This window comes from Ambystoma mexicanum, chromosome 6p (assembly GCF_040938575.1).
Source record: "Ambystoma mexicanum isolate Mex_15411 chromosome 6p, UKY_AmexF1_1, whole genome shotgun sequence".
Taxonomy (NCBI): domain Eukaryota; kingdom Metazoa; phylum Chordata; class Amphibia; order Caudata; family Ambystomatidae; genus Ambystoma; species Ambystoma mexicanum.
This window is the reverse complement of record NC_090935.1, coordinates 1,088,345,107-1,088,365,758: the sequence shown is the minus strand read 5'-3', so window position 1 is coordinate 1,088,365,758 and position 20,652 is coordinate 1,088,345,107. Positions and strand designations below refer to the sequence as shown.

Genomic DNA, 20,652 nt, shown 5'->3' with positions numbered 1-20,652 from the left:
TACGTTGGAGGACACGATCCATTCGAAGATAGATGCTCGGAACTTGAACCGCTTTTCTAAGAGCAAGCAAGTGATAATTGAAGTATATAAGAACAACAAAACCCTAATCCTTTTGGGGAAACAATCAAATTTAGTGAGAAAGGATCCCATAGATGTATTGCTTCCTCTCTAATTAAAATGTTTTCCACTTACACAGAAACAGAATCAGAATCTTACCTCAAAATTTTGATGCTTCCCAATATTCTAATTATAGGAGTTCACAGGAAAACACTTCTCCTTTGAGAGATTTAGGTTTTTCTGAGAGAGATGTATGTCCTGAGTCAAGGTGATTGCAATGTGGGAGTTTTGACCAACATGAGTATGGGTATAAACCTCTGCCTCCATGCATAGTCTTGCAAAATGAGTGGGAAGAGGAAAACCAGGCAATTTCTAAAGACAGTATGTCATCTTCAAATTTGTCTACAAACAAGGAGATCAGGCAGGTAACAGGTTTGCTGGGGAAAAGACAACCTATAGAATACCTGTGGCATTTCCGGGTAAAACTATTGGGCTCAGCTAAATACTGCAAGTAAAAATTCTGCCATACAAGCTAGTCTTCTTCCAACTAGTTGGAAAACCATGGGCTATAAAGAAGTCAATTGTGTTCATGGGCAAGTGGAAAAACATCCCTTAACCATTCTTGATGTTATCATTCCAGGGAAGAATTGTTCAGATTGGTTGCATATCAACTTCTGAAAGCCAGACATGCATTTATTTTCTATGCCAAAAAACAAATCTCCAACCCTATGATAATGTTAGTACTGATTGATTAGCCATTTTCCACAGAGAACCCTCGTCTTAAAAATATCCTCCATGAGTAAATCTGGCTTGGGGCTCTATTTCAGCATCTAGGGGGCGCACTGCACTGCACCTCCATTCTGTCGTTGGCATCGATGATTCCGGTTGTGAAGTTATAGGACTTATACATGGAGCCATGTGAACACCAAAACCTCAATTCCATGCTCAGACATTGATTTGGAATGCAGCTGCTATATTAAATTTTGATCTGCGTCATGTGTTTCCCATAATTTTAAATCTTGAAAAGACTGACGGAAGCCCATGTCGTTATCCTACCAGCACTGGTACAGTGTTTGATGTCTTATCAGGACAGCAATGACTATGGCTCCTGCCAGTCGATGCTCCAGGAGGCTGTTAGAGTGTGGGGGGTTCTCCCCTTTACCGCTGTGCACAAGAGTAGGAACACTCCTACTAAATCCCTGGAGTCCCAACAGATTGGATTGGAACAACGTACTGTTCTTGTGTCAAGGCTCGGCTCAAACAGAAGTCTAAATGTGGGCCCCTTGTAGAGTCAGGTGAAGATTTGCAGGGCCTTAGAAAGTTCAAACGGAAGCAATTTTTTACTGGAAATGTTTCTGTCCTCCTGTCAGGAACCTTAGGAAGGATCTGTGCAGGGTCAGACTACACATAGGTGTCTTTCAGCTCTGTGGCACACAGCCAGACACCTATCTGGAGGGATGCGATAACCCGCTGCACTGTGATCATGGTGATATGCCCATCTGGAATCCACATGTTAAATGGGAGGAGAATCAGAATGGTATGTATTCTTCCTATCCATGACCCCAATGCAAACAAGTGGGTCAAGAAGGCCCTCTCTGTGGAAGGGACCTCTTATGGTAACAAATTCAATCAGGATCTGGAGGTTAATCAGCAGCTCTGGTGTTAATCGCTGACTGATTTGGGATAGCAGGGGAAGGTGCTGAGGGAGGAAGGGGATGTCTTGACAAGTAGCAATGATGGAGAAGACCCAAGGGCCCTTGGACACCTTCTTCCGTTTGCTCGGGTACAGGGGCATTCATCCCTTTCCTAACACCCCTCAGTTTATGGTGTTCCCAAACCACTAGGCAATTGTGTGTCCTCTTTTTGAAAGGCAGATGTCCCTGAACTATAGAACGTCTTAACTAATTTCCTCTGGTCCTGGCTTGAGGAATGGTCATGGCACTGTTGATGGGCCCCGAAGGCCCATTCTGTCTGCATATATCCTTAGACTGACCCAAGCAAACATTGGTTTCACTGGTTGCTTTGCTATGAGACTCAAGGGTTTAGGATTTGTGGCACTATCTTTCCATTTGCTGAAGTGATCATGAGTCTTCACCCACAAAAGGCTCCTTCCCTGTTCTCTCCATTGTTTATGCCGGCTTCTTCCTTTTAGGGAAGTGCCCTTTCACCTCATTGCTATTTTGTGGAACGCCTACCATCAGACATGACTATGAGCGCCCCTTACAGATGATTAATTAAATATGTTTTTCCTGTTCTGTGTCCCAAATATATTTCAGCACTGCTTTATCTATTTTTTCTTGTGTCGCTTCATCCTCCAGCTTTAAGGCACGCTCACATTTATTCAGTGGGGGAAATAGCATGGTTTGCTTGCCGTTTCTGGTACTAAAGTGCTCTGATCCTTCTGGCCCACTTTCTACTTCAAGGGCCAACAGATTTGTCAAGATGGTCTCACTTGAAACCACAATTTGCATACTACAGGAGGAGGTTTTTGGAAGATGCATATCTTCCCTCCAATCCTTTCAATCAACTGGTTCTCTGCTTTGCTCTACAGGTGGTGATTGTCAGTTCACTCTTTGGTCTGTAATACTCCCTGATTATTTGCCAAGGTCCTAGCTACTCTGTTAATGTGCCTGCCGGGACAGGGGATTCTTCCCCATCACTACCTTGAGGTACCTATTTGCTGCTTCTTGAATACATAAGGCCAGTAATTACAAAGCACTCAGGCCCACCATACTGGAGCAAAGGAACTGAGTGTTACTTAACAGGAAACCTCCTTTAAGGGTCTATTCCGTCCAGGGGATTGTAGAGAGAAGCACTGCCTTGCTTATATACCCAGTAGGACCATACTTAAGGTATACCGCCAGCTGAAAAGATAATGCTTCAACACTCAGACAAAACTAGGCTCTATGAAAGGGCAGTAATTCAGGGGAAGGGGCGGAAGAGGTTCTTACTAAACAATTGTGCCCAAGGGCAGATAAGCACAGATATATGTGAACTGCTGATCCCAGATGATGGAGCTTAGCCCAAGCAAAGAACCTTTCACCCTTAATGTATCCATTCCCCCTATGAAAGTGGGTTGATTCCCGTGACGTTTTCACATCAAGATCATCCTATCTTCATCATGCCCGGCCTGTCCAATGGGCATCTTTCAATGCTTTTCTTTATTTCTGGTTCCTCGACATAGACTTTCAAAGCAACCATCATCTGGCTCCTCCATTTCTTCTCTTGTTCCTGTATAGCCCTTGCTTGTCCCCTTATTCTGCATCACAGATTGAGTACAGGTCCTCGTCCTCCTTGTGCACAGTTAGGATCTCGTCTCTTCTAGACACCAAAACACTGCAAAACCTACACTGTCCCTTAACTTTGTTTCACTCACTTCTTAAACATTTTATATCTCAAGCTTGTCTATCCCAAATTGCCATAATGCAATCTAACCTATGTAATCTGCCTACTTTTTAATTGTACTGTTTATGTTGTTTAAGTGCTTTCCTTAAAAGAATTTGAAAATAGACATTCTTCTGGGCAACTTCGGTTGAAAGATTCACAAATTGATAGACTGATAATGGTTGGGTCACAGATACATTTCTGAAGGACAAAGAGGTGTACAGGTTAGGACCACTTGTAATCATGTTTATTACAAAACAACGAGAGAAGAAATATTCCGTTTGAGGAGGGTAAAGAAAACTGGAGCACAGCTGGGAGAGCGCCTTGATCTCGGTCGTACCATTTATAGACTAAAGGCACTTGAGTGAGATTTATGAAAACTTGCAGAAACAGTCTATGCTCTTCTACTACTCAACTGTAAGGAATAACTACTGATCAGCTGGGATGGACAGATGGGTTCTGTCTTTTTTCCTCAGTGGGTGCAAGAGCAAACCCCTTTCAGAATCTCTGGTATTTTCTGTTCACTTATGGGATGAACCGGCCTCACACATGAAATGTTGCAATCCTACAATCTAAAGGGCCCCTCTGTACTAGCTATACAAAAAAGATGCCAATGACCTTCAAAAAGCATATGGACCAGTTTGGTGGAGATCATGGTCAAAAATGTCACGGTCAGTGAGAATTTTCTGCTAGCTAAAAAAACAAGACAGACACCAACAAAACTTTGCCAAAGGTATCTAGGGTATTTGCTTGAGTCAATGAAGTCAAATGCTTCCCTTCTCGCCTTGGTACACACTATGAAACCGTGCCAGCACATTCAAACCCATCAATGCATCCAAATCGAAAATAAGGAAAGCATGAAGGCACAGAACTTCTACTAACAATATCTATTAAACTACAGTTTTGCCTTCAGTCTGATGTCGAGAGTAAAAATAAAAACAAAAAAAACTCAAAATTAACAAGATTACAACTATTGGCTCAGCTTATAAATGCTCTTCTAAAACCATTTCCAGGTTATAGAAACCCAATTTTAGGATACTGGCTAAGAGCAGTAATGAGTGCATAAGAATTATCTTGCAGACAACATGTTTAAGTGTTGATCTATCAATCTCGCCTCAACACTCCTGACCTCTACATTCTACAGTACAGGCAACCTAGAATGGTGGAGTGCCAGACAACACTGGGAAATGCCAGTTTCCTCATTTTAGGCAAGCACATCTATTAAAAATGACCCCATTACAAGGCCAAAAAAGTCTCATGGAAAGATAACTGTTTGGAAATGCCTCCAATTTTAGTTAACCTATAAGCTAGATCTCGTTCTAACCCATTTTGGAAATGGCCACCTTTTGTATCCATGACAACTTCAATGCCTTTACTATGGTCAATATACGAGGCAAATAACTTCTACAACTGTATGTTCTTGGGACTGATCTAAAAATTGATATATTGCAAAATACCCAAAACCAGGCAACTAGGATTGCCTTAAATGTTAGGAATCAAACCTGCAGTTAGTCAGTTTAACAAAAGTTGTGCAGTTGTGGTCAAGTCCAGAACTGAATCACATTCTAAACTCTACCATAAAGGAACAAATAGAACATGCTGTCTTCTATTGACAAAGTGTGCAATCCAGGCTCGAACCACATGTAGAAGTCTGCAATCCATCCTCCTACATTCTTTTCACTGTTTCCAGTTCTGCAGCCATTCAGTAAACATGGTATGTAGCCTCTAACCACCTGTAATAGCCTGCATTCCAAGCTTCCTTTGCCATGAAACACTTGTGTATAGGCGCGTTATAAATGCCATATCCTATCATGTGTACATACTGCGCAAGGAGACAGGGACAGGCACCATAACAGGATGTCAAAGGGGAGGTTTCTTTTCACCCCATTCATGCACAGATTCTATTAGTGTTAGGGCCCTTACCATCAAGGCTTTATTTCCTTCTGTATTACCTTCACCTAAGAGACCCTCCCCTTTGGGTCAGGCCAATAACTTCGGTCAATCATCTACCACACAATAAAGCCCTCTTGTGTGGACTCCATCACTTCTATAGTGCACAGTTTGGTACAGAAAATACTATGACCTTTACACATACATAAGAGACCTTTACCCCGTCTGTGCCTCCTACAGGGTCTCCTGCAGGTCATGAGGTTCAAAAACCTTAAGTAGGCCCCCCTTCTGCGTTGGGCCTAACTACATTCAACAACCTCTCTAGACTTCTTGTTCTGTAAGATCTGGACAGGATCTATCAGCAAACCATCAATTGTTAGTTAGGAAACCCATCCCCTGACCACACTGCAGAAGCACTTGGAAGCATTGGTTGGGATTATACTTCAGAAGCAGTATTGCTCATTGGCATGGGAAAACACGCTTAGGTGCCCTCATGCTCAATTTACGGGCATGAGCAAAGCAAGGGTGCATAAGGGAGGGTGAGGGTCACATAAGATGCCGGGTGCGAGGACAACACAGGGACATCCGCTTTTGTCCTTGCTTCCCCACAGCTCAGCCTCCAAGTCTGGCCTTTAAGATAGAGCTGCACAGATTCTAAAGTACCCTGAGACGCATGTATATTTGGACAAAAACCATTCGAGCAACAGCCCTGGCTGGAGGCCCAAATCAGCAAAATATACTGGGAGCAAGCCTTTGTGTTGAAGTGGTATGTATTTCATAGTTCGCTTTTTTTTCTTAAAAAACGACTGGCTGAATCTTTTAGCTATCCTTGCCGCTTGTAATTGTTTCGGGGGCTTTAGGACTAGAAGGCAGTATAACAGACCAATATTGTTCAGCTTGCCAGATAGGACTGCCAGGGATTTGGACTTCCAGGGATTTCCACATCAATATATTGAAATGACTGTTACAATATTGAAAGACTAACAAATGCAACAGTGATAAGGGAATCGTACAAAAATGTCGACCTGGGAATTGCGACGTCCGAAAATGCTGACTTTTTTAAAAAAAAAAACCTTTGCACCACATATATATGTGGGGGGTAATGGGATATTATAGAAATATAGGAGGGTGGCGGGGGGTCTCCCCCCCACATATCTATGCGGTGTAAAGGGGATTTTTTTTTTTTTTTAAAGTCTGCATTTTTGGCTGTCGCAATTACATGTGTTCACAGTGATCACATAGATCCGTGATAAGTCATTAGCATTTCAGGGGTGCTAACCTTTTCTTTGGAGGCCAGAATGTATTCTGGACACAGAAAAAGAGCCTTAGGTAAAACTGCATTGGGGAGTCCAGAGTTAGTCATAGGTCTGAATAAGATTCTGAAATGGCTGATGACCCAGAATAAAAAAATGGGAAAACAATACAGCCGGTATAACAGGAAGCAGCCCTACTAACCCCCACTCCCCCCACCCAAATGCCTCTCCTGACCTACCTATGCAACACCACATGCTCATTATTCTGACCGGATTGGAACTACTCCCTTGTCTCTGCATTGCTCTGATCTAGTGTTGCTCCCATATTCCCCGCCACTCGCCCTGTGTCAAACCCAGATGTTTGGGGTATTGGGGCCCTATTTTAAGCTTGCCTAGAGCCATGTTTTCCAAACCAACCTCCACACCCACTGGTGGTTCGACAAATACAACCAGGGCTAGATCATTATATTATTCACTGTCATGAGTGTGCAGCACATGGGCCTAATGCGAAAGGCTGAAAAGGTGTTGAAGTCTGAAATAGGAGTCGCTGTTAACGGGATCTTGTTCTTAGTTGGAGTAAGTTTAAGAAAATAGTTTTCCATCCAACTACCCACAGTAATTGCAAAAAGGAAATTGTGAGAGCTGTATAATTGATGTGCAGGTGATTTTCTTTCACAACCCGAGGGTTGATGATGATTGGAATGTTGGCACATAGGTCTTGGGGAGGTAGTAAAAGTATCAAGTTAATGAGAGAATGAGGCTTTGTCTTGCACTGTAATGCAATTGTATTTTTTGGCAGGATCTGAAAGCTTATCTATCAAACTGTTTTGTGAAATATCTATTATACGGCCCGCAGTAGCAGCCGTGTAGTTATGGTTAAGTTGCTAAACCCATTGGAAGACCACTTTTTGGGCGGCTTGGAGTTATGGGGGGTTGAGGGGCATTTTTTCCATAGACTGAATTGAGAAAATCCGTCCAATAGTTTTTTAAATGGCCAAAAAGCAGGTCCAAAAAAATGTGTGATATCTGGGTCCAGTCCGCTGACTCATTTCCCTGTTTGGTCCGCAGACCGGACTCTGATTGGCTTAGAAGGCACCATGCTGTCATCGGACGCGCCCGCTGATTGGATGGTGAAAAGCGTGAAGTGTGTCAGATTTTTGGAAACGCCGCCATCTTTCATGCACGGACTTTGGCCGGTGTGCGCGGACATTGCGGATAAAACATTAAAAAACACAACATTGCACTTGTCAAACTTATCAAATAATCTCTGGGGCGGTGAGGGGTGATGAAGATGGGATATGGCTGCAAGAAGCAAAAAAATGAGTGCCTTTCGCCGTAAAAGTCTGCGAACAGTTCGGATGTTCGCGAATAGTCCTGTGAAGTTCATGGACACCTCTGCATTACAGGGTTGATGAAAAGCAGTTCTTGGATGGATTATAACTTTGGCGCCACTTAAAGAAAATGCATGCCATTTTGCAATTATATTCCTGACCCGATACCGAATGAGCTTGCAAAGTTTGGTGGGATTCTGTCAAGAGGAGGCAAAATTAGAGGGGGGGCGGGGGGGTCCCAAAATAATGTAAAGGCTTATAAATGAGGTGCCATTTGACGAATCTACACTTAATTTGGCTAACTGATAATGGATCTAGATATAAATGTTTTTGCGAATTTTGGTGAAATTTTGTCAAGAGGGGCAAAATTTGAAGAGGGCCCCCAAAATATTGTAAAGGCTTACAAATGAGGTGCCATTTGACAAATCTACACAAAGGTTTGCAAAAAGATTATAGATCTAGATATAAATGTTTTCGTAAAAGTCTGAATGGATTTTGTCAAGTGGGGGCTAGGTTATAGGACTATTGTATGTGCATACATCGGTGGATTCCCAGAAAACGTGTGTAAGGAGCATTGGCAAGGACCTGAAAGCATGGTTTTGCAAATGTGCCTGCGTTTCATTTTTTGACAAGTGTCATAATGTAGGTACACAAAATAGTGATATACCTTTGGTGACTGAGGTGTAGCCTGTAGCCATGGGCAGTGGCCAGATTGTCAGGGTCATGGAATAAGGTCATGATCCGGACAATCTGGCTACTGGCCATGACCATGAGGGACAACACATGGGGTTAAAGTGGTCATGTCCACCTGGGACTGGCTTTATGGTCAAGTTATTCAAAATTGGGATAGGTTTGAAAGGGAAGAAAAATGTGCTTGTGGTAATATGGCCATACGGTTCTCTTTTCGCCTTCTGCAGGCTGCCATGGACAGCGAAGAGGCTACCTGTATGGAACCCCGCCTTCCCATTCCATGGTGGCCATCTTGGAAAAGGATTTTCCTTCCTTTGGTGTCCCGGTGTAGGAAGACAAATACTTTTTTTAGCACCCTGGTTGCCGCTTTGGGAACCTAGGGTGCTAATGGCCTTCATCCCCCATTACAGGGGCTGGAATGGGGGGCGGGGGGATAATGGGTTTTTATTAGTGCAACGTAACCATAACGTCTCTTCAACAAAGTTTTTTCATATATATATATGATACATTACTCACAGTAATGGTATTTCTGATGCTTGCATCTGCTTAGATTCACATGCTGTGCATAGGCAGACATCTAGTGGAAGCTGCGGAGTATTACAGTTTATTTTTCGAAACTCGAAAATGGGCGTCGACACAGGGCGTGCCAGTAATACTATCCCTAGTGTGATGTCCACTGTACCCAAGATCCCTAACGCGTCTAGGATCCTCAGATTGTATTTGTTCTGACATGAGGTAGCATGAGGAGTAGCGTGAGTACAGATAATCCAAGCAGATAGATAGAAAGGTAAGACTACAAGCAACCATGCACCTTCTCTCAGAGGGGAGGAAGGTTGGGTCGCATGTGAATCTAAGCAGATACAAGCATCAGAAATACGATTACGGTGAGTAATGTATCCCTTCTGAGGCTTGTGGATCTGCTTAGATCACATGCTGTGCATAGATTAGCGAGCAGTACCTGAAGAAGGAGGTGGGATGTGAGGAGGGTCATGAGCAAATAAATGTCTTAGAACCGCTTGTCCCACTTGTGTATCTGCCTTGGAATGGGTGTCAATGCAGTAATGCTGAGTAAAAGTGTGAATAGAGCTCCAAGTAGCTGCTTTGCAAATGGTGTCATGGGGTACATTTGCAATGAAAGCCAGAGTGGCCCCAATGCCTCTAGTAGAGTGAGCTCTTGGCGTGAAAGGCAGAGTTCTTTCAGAGAGTGAGTAACACAGCTGGATACAGTTAATAATCCACTTCTAGATGGCACCTTTAGAGACACGATCCCCCTCTCTGCCTGTAGTTACGGAGACAAACAGTTGATCTGTTTTTCTTAGCGGTCTGGTTTTATTTACATAGTAGAGGACCGCCCTACGCACATCTAGGGTGTGTAGTTTCACCTCAGCCGAGCTTTGAGGCTCCTGGAAGAAAGACGGAAGCTCGATGGACTGGTTTACATGGAATTTTGATATAAACTTAGGTGAGAACCTAGGGTGTGTGCGTAAAACCAGTTTGTCTTTATGGACAGTAAAGAAGGGATCCTGCACTGACAGAGCCTGAATTTCACTGACCCTTCTTATAGAAGTAATAGCTACTAAGAAAGCCATTTTATAAGTCAGGTGTTTGAGACTGCCTTTATGCATCGGCCCAAAAGGGGGTCCCATGAGCTTCGCTAGCACCACATTAAGGTCCCACCCTGGTGGTGGGTTTGAAATAGGAGGGTGAAGTCTCTTTACTCCTTCCATGAAGGCTTTAACTACTGGTACTTTCCACCACGAGCCCTTGCTATGGGAAGTGGTGTATGCCAACAGGGCTGCCAGGTGTACTTTCAGTGAGTTAAAAACCAATCCTGCATCTAGCAGGTGGAGCATGTATGTAACAATAGTGGAAGGAGTGCAATCAACAGGGTTGATTTGTCTACTCTGGCACCAGATAACGAACCTCTTCCACTTGTCAAAGTAACAGTGCCTTGTGTTTGGCTTCCTAGATTCTTTTAGGATGTCCATACACTTCTGTGGTAAATTGAGATGTCCAAACTCTATGACCTCAGGAGCCATGCTGCCAGGTTCATTGAGTTGGGTTGCTGGTGCACTGTTTGACCTTGGTGCTGGGACAGTAGGTTGTATCAGGCTGGAAGTTTGATGGGCTCGCACACCGCCATCTTGCGTAGGTGTGGGAACCACGGTTGTCTTGCCCACATGGGAGCAACTAGGATGAGCGTCATCGATTCTCTGTTCATATTGTTCACCACTTTCCTGATGAGAGGAGTTGGTGGAAAAGCGTACGCAAACATCCCTGACCAGTTCATCCACAGGGCGTTCCCCTGGGAGTCTGGTTGGGGGAACCTGGATGCAAATCCTGGGCATTGTCCGTTTTTGCTTGTGGCGAATAAGTCTATAGTGGGGAAACCCCACTGAGAGAAGATATCTTCTAAGACCTCTCTGTGTAGAACCCATTCGTGTTCCTCTGGGAGGGAGTCTCTGCTCAGAGCATCCGCTAGGGAATTGAGCTCCCCTGGAACATGTTGTGATGACAGGAAGATGTTCCGTGTGAGTGCCCATATCCAGATTTTCTGGGCAAGCTTGGACAGATTTGGCGAACGAGTCCCTCCTTGCTTGTTCAGGTAGAACATGGCTGTTGTGCTGTTCGTCCGGATTTGCACTGACAGGTTTAGTAGGTGGGGCTCGACCGCTTGAAGCGCTCTGAATACTGCCAGAAGCTCTAGCAGGTTGATGTGGTTCTTGGCCACTGAGGGAGACCAGAGACCCTGAGCTGTGTGGTGGAGATGGTGGGCTCCCTACCCGTTCAGACATGCATCGGTAGTGACTACTGCCTGTACTTCGGGATCGTAAAAGGGTTTCCCCTGTGCGAGATTCTCTCTTGTCCACCAGTGAAGGCTTTGTACTAGTGTTGGCGAAACGACCACTAGATCGTCCCACTGACCACTTGCCTGAAACCACTGTTTCGCCAACCATTCCTGCATGGGACGCATGAGCAGGCGCGCGTGTGGGACCAGGTAAATACATGACACCATCATGCCCAGTAAACGCATTGCTTTGCGTACCGTTATTTGGCGACCGGACTGATAATGCGGAATTTGCAGTAGTATATTCCGAATTCTTTCCTCTGAAGGAAAGGTCAACCCCTCTTGAGTATCTAGGATTGCTCCTAGGAACTGTTTGGAGGTGCTTGGCACCAGGCTTGACTTTTTCTCGTTGATTGAGAAGGCTAACTCGTGGAGGAGGTCGATAGTCCTTTGAATGTTTGTCCTGCAAATTACTGGGGTTTCCCCCGTTATGAGCCAGTCGTCCAGATAAGGGTACACCGGGATTTCCTCCCTGCGTAGGGCTGAGGCCGCCACCGCCAGTACCTTGGTGAATACCCTTGGTGCTGAAGCTATCCCGAAGGGCAGTACCTTGAATTGGTAGTGTCGACTGTCCACCTTGAAGAGCAAGTACCTTCTGTGCGCTGGGAACATGGAAATATGAAAATAAGCATCTTTCATATCCAAGGTTGCCATGTAATCCCCCTTTTTTAGGAGGGGGATTACCTCTTGTAGCGTAGTCATACGAAACATTTGGGGCTTGACATACTTGTTGGCAGGCCGTAAGTCCAATACTGGGCGCATTGTCAAATCTTTCTTTGGCACAAGGAAGTAAGTTGAATAAATACCCTTGTTTACCTGGTGTCCCGGGACGAGTTCTATCGCGTCCTTTTCTAGCAGAATGGCGATCTCCTCGAGGAGAATCTTCTGATGTTCTAAAGAGTGTACTCTTTGTCGTGGAGGATGGTTCCGGGGACGCTGCAGTAGTTCTATACAGTACCCTGTGGATACTGTTGACAGCACCCATCTGTCTGATGTGATCCCTTCCCAAGCCTGGGTGAAGTTGGAAATGCGTCCCCCTACTGGGGTTGCGTGAGAAGGGACCCTGAACTGAACGTCACTGCTTTGGTGGAGGCGTGCCGCCTCCCTTGCTGGGGCTGCCTCTGCCTTTACCACAACCTCTTCTACTACCCCTGCCGTAACCCTGGGTAGACTGTTGGCTGTTGTTCCACTGTGTACCCTGCCCCTGGGAATAGTTAGATCCTCTCTGGGAATTTTGGCCGCGTGGGCGACGAAAATTACTATTCCCTCTCTGGTTAGGGGGTTTATTGGTTAACTGGCCAAGGGACTTGAGTGTCTCGTATTCGTCCCTGGCATTCTTCAGTGCGTCTTCGACCGCCTTACCAAACAACAGATCGGCTTCCACCGGTTTGTCCAACAATGATGCCTGGGTTTCTGCCTTAAAACCAGACTGCCGTAACCACGCATGTCTCTTGATAACAGTGCCTTCTGCTATCAATCTGCCTTAGTTGTCCGCGGCGTCAAAGGTTGCTTTCAAAATGCAACCAGACAAGGCTCTACCCTCTGCAGAAATCCGAGCTAACTGGCCCTTTAAAGGTTCAGCAGCAGACGCTACGAGTCCCGCGACTTCTTCCCACTGATGGCAGTTGTAGCTGGCCAACAGGGTGGTGGAGTTTGCAATCCTTGCTTGATAGGCAGACGTTGAGGCTACTTTCCTGCCGAAACCATATAGTTTTTTGCTCTCCTTGTCGGGAGGAGCTTCGGACAATGACAAGGTGTTCCAGCCCTCTTACGAGTGTTAGTGACAACTAGGGAGTCTGGCTTCAGATGTTCTCTTATATGGAGAGGGTCAGACTGGGCTGCCCTGAAAAGTTTTTCAACCCTGGGATTGACTGTTCTGGTGAGGGTTGGGTTCACCAGGGACGGGTCTATTCTTCGCTGAATGGACTTAAGGATCGGGATGGTCTGGGCAACAGGCCTCCTTTCTCCCACTAACTCCTCTGCAAAGTCCCTCTCCACCAACACCGTGGGTGTCAATGTGGAAATGTTCTGCTGCACGTGCGAGAAACTCATTTAGGAGGGGTTGGTTATCGACAGGGGAGTTGGTAACAGGGGCTTCGTTTTCTACTGGGGAATCTACTCTGTAGGTTTCAGGGTCTTCCTCTTCCTGGTCCTCATCGTCCCCATAGTATCCCGTCCCGGTTTGCTCTTCTACTATACCAAATTCTTGGTCCTCACCAAAGGAAGCCTCTCCTCGATACAGTGCGTATGGTCTTGAGTATGGTTGTACCTCGAAGGGGTCTGTAGACCTCATCAGTGTTTCAAACCGGGGCTTCTTACTCAGGGGGATGGGATCATTAGAGCCTGAGGGTGTCGCCCCTTGTGGATCATACGAAAGGAAATGGTCTGGATTTTTATCGTAAAAATCAGCCAAAGAAGACATCCTTGACATGACCCTATCTAGGTCTTCACTGGACCATTTTTTGGAACTGGGAATGACTCTCAGCAAGTCTCAGGGATTTATCTTGAGTAGATTTGCTGGTTTTAGACATATCAGCAGACCAGGTCTTGTTTGTCTGTTTAGGGGGAGTGGTGTGTTTCACAGGTGTGGAAGAGTGCAAAGGCTGCTTCTTCTGCTGTTTTCCCCCCTCCCCGTGAGTGGAGAAATGTTTTCCCTGTCCTTTTGTGGCTCCGGAGCTTTTCGACGCCTGGCGTCGAGGATCGGGTCCCTGTCCTTCGAGCGTGGGGCCTCGCTGATTTTGTCTGCGGGCTCCGACTCCTGGAGCGCAGCCTGGGGGTGGAAGTCGTCTTCGTCCTCCGACGATCGAACTTCTGTTAGCCTAGGGAGCGAGGCACTCTTGGCAAGAGTGGATGATTGCCTGGAGTCATGCGGCGATCTCGATCGAGAACGCCCAGAGGACACCAAATCTGACCGTTCTGTTTGTGCCTCTTTCCGAGAACTCGACGTCGTTGAGTCTCGGTTGGACTTTGTGTGTTTAGTGTGTGTGGTGTGTGTAGCGCTTGTGTCGCCGGGGGTCTTCCCCATAGCCGCCCTGCCGGACGACCTTCCGAGGTCGGGGACTTGCGCTCGGCTGTCTTTCGACGCCGTAATGCCCTCGCCGTCCGAAAGTACGGCGTCGCTGCCGTCGCTGAAGGCGCCCTCCGCTGCCATGGCCGCTTGCCTGGCGTGGTGGGCCCAACGCTTCGTAAAACGGTCCTTAAGTGTCTTAGGTTTAAACCTACTACATGCTCTGCAGTTCGCTTCGGGGTGGTCCCTCGGCAAGCAGAGATTGCACGTGGCGTGCCTGTCGACCCAAGGATATTTGCGATTGCACTTGGGGCAGAATTGAAAAGGGGTACCCTCCATACGCACCTTGAGGCAGCGGGCTGTTAAGTGTAGGAAATGTATAAGGTGTACCTATATACCAAGAGTGTAGAGTATGTACAACCCCCACTCTCCCTACTTGCAGGGCTGAGGCCAGAGGCCTTCCAAGGCCCGGGCCGAGGCCAGAGGCCTTCCGAGGCCCAAATCCGTTGTGCAGCAGCCGACGGTCGATTTCTTCTCCAGCCGGCGTCAAGTGTCGAAGTTCAAGTTGGGATGGGGAAGGATGTAAATAAATTAATATTTTAGCAAAAGTATGGCTAAGGCAAGGGGACTCCGCAAAATGCTTCCGACCAGTATGGCAGAAAAAAACAATCTGAGGATCCTAGACGCGCGAGGGATCTTGGGTACAGTGGACGTCACACTAGGGATAGTATTACTGGCACGCCCTGTTTCGACGCCCATTTTCGAGTTTCGAAAAACAAACTGTAATACTCCGCAGCTTCCACTAAGCAGATCCACAAGCCTCAAATATATATATATATATTTTTTTTACTTTGAAACCTTAATTCTATGCCTTTAGGTTGGATGCACACAAGAGAACCAGCCTTCAGCTGCGCTCCTCTGGGCTTGGGCAGCCTTATTTTTGGGGAAATTTTGTGATGACAATCTATGGGTAACCACGTGCGGTGCCGCACGTCACTAACAATCTCAGGAGTGTGTGAGAGAGCGTATGAATGCGGCATGAAGAGAGAATGACTGTATGAACGCATTAACAGGCAATAACACTGTACTCTTTCCTTATAGCTTGGACCCTGCCTGCAAAACCTCCAAGACGCAGCACAAGACTGACAGCTCCCGACTGGTGACACTAAGGACCATGTTACCGGACTAGGACAACTAGAAAGACCTAAGTGTGCATACACTGATGATCAATGTCAGTGAATCATTAACTGGCATAATGTACAACTTACCCAGTTCTATGTGATTTTAACATAGTGGTTTAAGTCTGCTTAGGGTAAAGTTGTGAACAGCGTACCAATCTTCAAGCATCATGGAAGCGGCTTTGTTTGGCAAGTGATAAAGGTGTACAACAATCAAGCCCATCCCAATCTCCCCAGTCCTGTCCACAACCTCTACCTAACCCTTTAACTGGTTATCCTAACTTCCCTTACCCATCCAACCAACGAGACCCTAACCCTCTTTCCCTGCTCTGGTCGCAAATGCCTGTGTAAGCACTGACTTGCAGGCATCAAGACCATTGCGGGGGTGGTTGGTTAATTCCACTCCTGCACAAGGGACCTGCATGACCTGGACAATTCCCACCTTGTGAAACAGCTCTGCTGCCAAGGGCAGACCCTACTCCAATAGTGGGAACCAATTCTTCATCACCTGAAGCCCCTTCATGACTCGCTACAGCCCTCTCAAGAAGACTCGCTTTTTATTCTACTTGCGCGATCGTGAGTTTTTACGCACAACTGTACCATTGAGCACAAGGCTTCAAACTTCTTAGGGCTGGACTGTGAAAGTTAGGTAACGACTCTCCTTAAAGGTTTTACCCCTTTGTCGCATTATAAAATGTGTTGCATATATATTATCTAGTATAGGAACTGTGTGCTGTTTTTATATAACTGAAGTTTAATTGTGTCAATTGATCCGGCCGACAATAAATGTATAGATATTTTCGATTTACACTTGTCTAAGGGTAATTTGTGGTTTGTTACTGTGTGTGCTCATTGTGGGCTTCTGATCACTCGCACCGCTCCCGAGACTTAGTCTAGACTGCCTGCCAAGCTACCTAGATTGGTCTGGTTTCTCAGTTCCGCTAACCTAGGGTGGCCTCCTAAACCTCTGCCCACCAGGTCAGAGTTTAGAAATCCACCTCAACACTATGTCAGGCCATAAACACAGGTCCTGCAAACTATAGACAATTAGCTGGTACCTCCCTTTCTATCTACACATCACATACTCCAACCACACCACCCCTCAGCCTTAAATGGGATGATAATACAGCACAGCGACACAAGCACTACAACTGGCAAAGCCAACAACATATTGCATCCCAATTGCAGCATTCCTATGTTGGCAGGTGCCAGTAAGAGGCAGCCTACTATATTCTCCCGACTTGGCATTCTACTCTGCAATGTCCACTTAATCAGCGCCACTGGTTAATGGACCTTTCTCCATCCCTACCCTTTAACCCCTGGTTAACAATTCACTTCAAGTTCAGAGACAAACACTTCTTTTAGGAGCGGAGTCTCAACAAAATCTCAAAGATGCGCACACACATCACCTAATCAGACCTGGACTGGAAGCTGGTGGGGAGGAATGTAAGGTCTGATGCTCTTAAAATCACTCTCCAACAAATCTAGACTGGACAGTGAGAGAGGGCTGCTAGGTGTCCGATCCCCTGCCAGGATCATCCCTTCTCCCAGCTTCAGATATGCACAATGAGACTAGCCATCACAATTCAGGGATTCAAAGAACACACACAAGAAGATAGTCGGCTCCACAAGGTTGTGTAAATGTTAAAGGTTCACTATACAAATCCCACCTAACATACTCTTTCCATCGCTCTCTGGAAATACTGAATCAGAAAGTCACAAAATCATATATGAAGGGAATTCATATGGCATTTGACGTGGATGTCTCCAGAAGACCAAAACCTTTGACCATAAAGAAATTCAAGAAAGTGGCTAGAAAAAACCTTAAGTGTAACAATAATAACTTCAAATGAATTGTTACAGAAGTAGATGGAGGGCGTACACAGATGTTGCATGATGGAGTATAGCAGTCATGGTTATAATGTCTGGTGACATACAATTACAACCCTGCCATCAGTGTGTCACCCAATGTTTGCTCATTAGTTAATTACAAATTCTTGAATGAGGGGGAACAGTACACAAATATGCCTTCATGTCTTTCAGTGGTAGGGACTAGGGAGACAGCTCACGAAAAGCTAAATGTGCGTTCTAGTGATTGGAAGGGAAAATACATCCATATAGGACAGTGCCAGAAAGGTATGGAGGAAAGCAAACCGAGTAGCTGCATCATCTTGTCCAATGTACTAGATGAACAAGTTACTCTTACCTGGTAACGTTGTTTCGATGGGATGGGCCGACGACGTATTCCATATCTATGACAGGTAATGTCCGCAGCACAGCTGTGGACATTACCCGTCAGATATGTAATACGCCGGAGTACCCAATCCCCTCGAAGCCTCAATTTGCTAAGTAGGGGTTTTAGGTAGGAGCCTTTCCTCCCTCTGCTATGTCACCAAGAATTGAAAGAGAAAAAGACTGCTTCTACAAGCCCTCCTCCGGTACCCATGCTTCCCCAACTTAGCCGTGACGAAATGCAGAAAAGCTGGGGGCAGATATCTGGGTGAGAGGAGCCCTATTGCCAAGGCAGATCTAGCCCTGCACATTGGTATCACTGTTCTCTCGCCTCCTCATATTGGAGGGAAAATGAGGGTCAGGGTAATGCTGATGAGGCCCTGCAGTGTTTTCTCCTGACTAGACGTAGGCTAGAAGACTCCACTTTTTTCAACACCACTAGGGCTGGAGCCAGTGCAAGGTAGTAGGGGCCAAGAAAAAGATACACAGGCTGAAACTGGGTATGCAAGTCTTTGACTGGGTATATAGGACAGTGTGGTAACCTGGCTACCATTGAGGTTGAGCCTGGCACTATGATGGCTACACCTGGACACAGGAAGATGAACTTTGGCATGAGGCTCTCTGACATATGATGGGTGTGCTGCCTAAATATCATGTGACCGCATCATACTTAATACATGGCTAACCTAAATTGCTATTTTAGTAACTTTTTAAGCTGCAATTGTCTTATTGCAAGATTTTATTTGCAGTTGCCAGAGATGTCACTTCACATGGTACCTCTGCGTTAATGCCAATGTGGCATCACTTCCTTTAATGTCATGGGCAGTGAGGATAGAAATGGGGCACTGCCTCATCGGATTCACTTTTATTCACTTTTGTATGCGACAATGACACTGAAAGTGACAGGTCAGAAATTGCAGTTGATTGAAAATAAAATTACTAACACTTCAATATACAGAAAAACATGTTAAATGCCACGAAAGTGCAGAATGGTTTATTTACAGATAGTAAACTATGAAAATAATATTTTGGGGAAATAAAGAAGGAGATAGTCGGGAACTTTAGAAAATGAAGCCTTCTCACATGCAACAGTAAACTGTGAATGTGTTTTACATATATTGTGAACATTTATTTTAAGGGGGTTCATAAGCAGCAGCATTGAATGTTGGAAAAGTATCTATTTTTTTTAAGTGCAGGGAAGGGTTGCTTTGGTACTCCTCCTCCCTTCATTTTAAACAGTAGCTACAAGCAGGTTTTTCCACAGTTTTCTGTTGATTTGTGGATGAAGAGAAAGGAAAGGTGATTTGGGAGAGTGTGGAGGAGCAAATAAAAACGGCGCTGTAGGTGCACAGAGGTTTTATTAGGGAGATATTTAGAAATACAGGGGTGGTTTCATTTTACATGCAATGCTGTGTTTCTCTAGAGCAAGACAAGTGATGTTTATTTTGTGGCTCCTAAGTAGACATGGGGTTTTGGGGTAGATTGGAAGATGGGTGTGGAGCTACAATCCTGTGGTTGATCAATTCCTGTAAAATATGGTGTATTATTATTTTATGATTAGTTTAACACATTACACGTTTTTTATTGTTGGTCATTTTTGCTTAACTCTCCGCTAGCCCCCGCCCCTAACAAATATTTTTCAGTGACGATGCAATGGTACTTCTTCAGAGGAAGTGGTTTAACTTTTAAAACCTGATTCATGACTACTTGTTGTTTTCTATGTATCCCAGAATACCATGTATCCAGTTTGTATTGCTTTAGCATCCTTTCCAAGGAACAAATAGTATTTTAATGGACATTTGTAGGACAGTTTATGTTCAGAGCTGTAGCTGGCGGTCCTGGCCATTGCGTTAAGGTGAAGGCAGAAGTGCTTTTTTACGGACACATGAGAATAAACCTGTGCCATTCAATTCCAACACTAATGATGGAGCAAAGAGGTAGACTTATGGGACCTGATGTCACTTCCTCTACCACTAGAACTTTGCAGGACTGACGTCACAACTTACATTAAGCCTTCTTAGTAAAAAAAGCTTATGTAATAGAACATGGGGATCCAGACCACCAATCAAGCTATGACAAAAATGTGCCCTGCTGTTCTTTTAACCAATTGCTAAAGATGTACGCCATATAAATTAAGTTAGTAGACTACTTCTGCAGTCAAGTACATATTTAAATGAGCATAGTTTGATCATGTGGTCCACCAACCTTCCAATGCAAACAATTGGGATATGAAGATGTTTACAAAAGTGTTAATCATCTACCGTAGCTTGATCTTACATGTAGATCAAATCTTTAGAAGCAAAGGGAGATTTTAAGGAATGTCTAATAATGGCAAGAAGATTTTGCAGGTTTATTTTCTATTTGCATGCTTGTTTCAGCTTACATCCCTTTGCTGTTACTCTAATTATCGGTATAACTGCAAACTGTGCAGCAATCTTACATGAGTGCCCATGACACTCCCATGTTCTTTCCAATTTTGGAATTTCTGTCCATTAATAAAATAAATGTTTGTACAATGAATAGTGTAAAATGGATATTCCGATTCCTGACTTTTCTTCTAATTATGTTCCTTAGACTTTCCCTAAAATCTTCCAACATAGTTTATCCTGAGTCTACCATCCTCATCCATCCACTTTCTGATATCAGTGTAATTTTTCAGTTACATAATCATTGTCTTACTATCTAGATCACACAATTCACAACCTGCAAAAACATAAGACCTACTCCTGTGCAAAGGCATTTTAATGACAAAGCAATTATGTGTCCTAATTGCAGTATAGGT

The 20,652-nt window shown here is 44.9% G+C and overlaps 1 protein-coding gene across 12 annotated transcripts in view; it reads right to left on the bottom strand.

Annotated features, from left to right (window-relative positions):
• The window catches only part of CDC14B (cell division cycle 14B), a 1,298,523-nt gene that overhangs the window by 89,513 nt on the left and 1,188,358 nt on the right, over nucleotides 1–20,652 (bottom strand). The window lies entirely within an intron of this gene.